This window comes from Geospiza fortis, unplaced genomic scaffold (genome assembly GCF_000277835.1).
Source record: "Geospiza fortis unplaced genomic scaffold, GeoFor_1.0 scaffold112, whole genome shotgun sequence".
In the NCBI taxonomy this organism is placed as follows: Eukaryota; Metazoa; Chordata; class Aves; order Passeriformes; family Thraupidae; genus Geospiza; species Geospiza fortis.
The window spans coordinates 20,205,480-20,208,766 of NW_005054298.1; the positions used below are offsets into that span (position 1 = coordinate 20,205,480).

The 3,287-nt window shown below is 49.0% G+C and overlaps 1 protein-coding gene across 1 annotated transcript in view; it reads left to right on the forward strand.

Moving 5' to 3' along the window:
- HOXD3 (homeobox D3) overlaps window positions 1-3,287 on the forward strand; it is a 30,219-nt gene that overhangs the window by 20,377 nt on the left and 6,555 nt on the right. The window contains 1 exon segment of the mRNA XM_005416102.3: window positions 3,103-3,186. The gene's annotated coding sequence lies outside the window, so the exon portion shown is untranslated.

The window sequence follows — 3,287 nt, forward strand, 5'->3', positions numbered from 1 at the left end:
CTGCCCCGCTGCGCGGGGGCGCGGGGAGCGCGCCAGCCTCGGCCCCGGCGCGCTGCTCGGCGATCACGTGGGCCAATATGCCTGTATTTTAAGGCAGTGCCTATATTTCTGATTATAAAGGGATTTCTTCTGCTCGCCCCCAAAATTCATCAATGGCCGCACGATTTAAAACCAAAACAAAACAAGAGCCGGCCAATTGCTGTCGTTGGTTCCAGGAGGCTGATGGCTAAAGGGTTGTGTGTTGATTTTTTTTTTTTAAAGCCCAACAAATTCCGATTTCCACTCGCTCTCTTTTATTGGTAGTTGAGCCTGAGCCTGTTTTCGTTCTATCGGGAATTCTGGTGTATGGAAATATTTGTAAAACCGCAAGATCAGGTTTAGGAGAGTATTGTCTGCAGACAAAGGGTGAAGGATATATTCTAAGAACTGCAAGCGCAGATCCTGAAAAGTGAGGAACCCAGGTTTATGATAAATTGATACACAGGTAAGCAACTGCATGACAGAATGGGACGTTTAACCGCAGGGGCTGTATTATCTCCTTTGCTCAGAGACGGTCTGGAATTTGTTTGCAATCTCTGCCCATAGTGGCTGCAAATGTATGGAGTGGTCTCCACCTACTTGAACGTTTTAAGCTGTACCTTCTTTTTATTATGTTCTTTAAATAAAAAGTGAAGTCATTTCCAAAAGCTAGGGGGGATACGTTTAACCCTATCCTTTCCCCAATTTTCAGTGGAGGGGAATTACAAATAAGCAAAAAACGAGGGAGAGAACTTTGCTAGATGCTCCCATTGCCAAAGTGAGATTGAGCATCGCGTTAATGCGTTGCCGGGGTTAGCCGGGCAGGGGGTAGCCGTGTTGATTTGTAAAGGGCGATTTAAAATAGGCTCATCGGTAATGTAGCCCCTACATAGGATCTCTCAAATGTTCGTGCCAAGTGTCTTCCCGAACCTTTTTCCCTGGCAGAGCATTCGTGTTCCTTAGTGGCTGTTGTGTTCCTTCCGCAGTTGTTTTAGTATTGCTGTTACCAGTGTGCTCATGCCTTCGAGTTACACATGCGATTTGAAGCACGGCTTGATATTTATCTACCGAGAAGTTTCTTGCCCTGCATTTGTGTGGTTTGATCAATAAGGCGGTGGGAAGGTGCCTGGGGGGGACCGGTGCCTCTCTGGGCAGACTGGGGGTCTGGAAGCGGCCACACAGCCTCCCCGCAGACACTTACAGCTCAGCTCCCGCTTGGGCTGCTGCAAATAGCCCGACTCTCCCAGGAACGCCTGTTTCTACTGACTGGTGGCTTGCCTGGAGCCCGGGTGAACTCTCGGTTATGGCTGTTGTAAAGCCCCTGCATAAAGCCCAGCGTTGTGCTGTCGAGCAAGAGCGAGTGTAAGGTTGGAACGGACCCTGCCCTCCCCAAGTCACCCGGGCGAGTCCTCGGCGGGGGTCGGAGTGCCCCGAAGGAAATAGGGTGGGAGGCCAGGGGAGAAGGAGAAAGTTAGGGTGTTTATTTATTTATTTATTTATTTATTATTTTCTGTTGCGTGTTGCTCTGCTCGATCAGAAGTTAAAAGCACTGAACATTTTTCTTAGCTGTATGCCTCCAAGCTGCTGGCCTGCCAAGTTAGTCAGCTGAATCCAATTACTGCAAGCAGCATTTCATTTGGCTCGATGGAAGCACTCACTTATAACTTCACCTAAAATTTCAATAATACCTATATTGGTCCCATGCCTGAATAATTCTAAAGACTTCCCTGGGTTCAGCTCTGGGAACGTCTTCTCCAAGTGCTGGGAGAGGAGCACAACCCCAGCGTGCCCAGACTCCTCTCTCCACAGTACAAACTTTGGGGGTTATTCCTGTGGTCGTGCAAGTCTTGGTATTTGGCCAAGCTCTGGCAAAATAAAGCATGTCTAGAGATAGAAGGCTATTGCTTATGAGGCTGAGAAGCTGCTTCGGAAAGGGATGAGAAGTCGATAATTAATTAGGCACAAAATGAAAACTTACCGTGTTAATCAACAGCGGCTAACAATGACTCGGTTTGCAATATTATGATCTCTCCGCTCAGGGGCTAAGGTGCAACCCACTTTAGGTTGCCTCCATACACCGTGTAAAGTGCTATTTCTAATGAATTCTCTTAAAAAAAAATAAAGCACTTAAAGTTGACGTACGCCCACGTGAATACATTATATAAGACGTTACCGGGACAGGCCTGGGCCAGGAACCTGAGCGAGCATCATGTGTAATCATGAAGCTCCACTTCCCTAACTCCAGTTTGCCAGCATAAATTAAGGTGATTTGGAAGGGGAATGTAGCATCCTACTGAGTTTGGTTAGGGAGAGAGAAGACTTGGTGGAAAGTTGTAAGATCTGTTGTGTTGTGAGCTATCGGAGGCGCTTCCGTTGGTTGTTCATTAAGTGGTGAGTTATTGCTATATGAGCCAAAGGTCATTTCAAAGGCTTACGGTGGCTTGATATCGTCTTTATAATGATCTGGGCTTCTTTGTGGGGGATTTTCTAGCACTCTTAAGTTCTTAAAGTCCTGAATCGACATATTGCACAGACAAAGGCAAAATACTAATTTCGAGACGCAAATGCTTGCAGCGCATTTTCAATGCTGGGACTTCTTCGCTTTTCTTTCTCTCGGTCTTATTCAGTATCTGAGGGAGAAATGGAGAGAGACCCGTGCTAGCTTCGTTTCCGCGGAACTCCTCGCGGGCCGCGGGTGCGGGCGGTGGGAGAGGTGCTTGCGACCCTCGAAGGTGCCCGCAGCTGCCCCGCAAAGGCGCTCCCTGACCCCCGTGCTCTGGCTGGGCTGTCTGCTCGGGAAGGCAGGCATGGGTGCCGGGGCCCGTCGGAGCGGCTGCCGCAGGCCGCCCTGCCCGGCTCCCACCCGCAACCGGAGTATTTTGCACGTTTGTTTGCTCCCCGCCTCTCTCAAAGCTCTATTAATAAATGAAGAGAAACATCTACCCTTTGTCTGGTAAAAGATCTGACGCGGACGGAAAGACACGGTGAGGGGCTGCGGACGAGATGTGAATTTATTAACAAAGTCCTAAGGAATAAAGTCCAAAACAAAGCAGTTTCCGCTGAGAGTTATCACTTCTGTTGCAGGTCCGTGCCCACGGATTATCCAAAGGAACCTGAAGATCCTACTCACACAGTTAAAGTCAAAAATCAAGAAAAAACGTAAGTTTGGTGAGTTCTCTACATTTCCTTTTCCATCCCTCTCTTGCTTTCCCTATCGCGACAGGCCCGTCGCAGGGAGCGCAGCCCGGCCCCGGCCCTGCCCCGGCCCG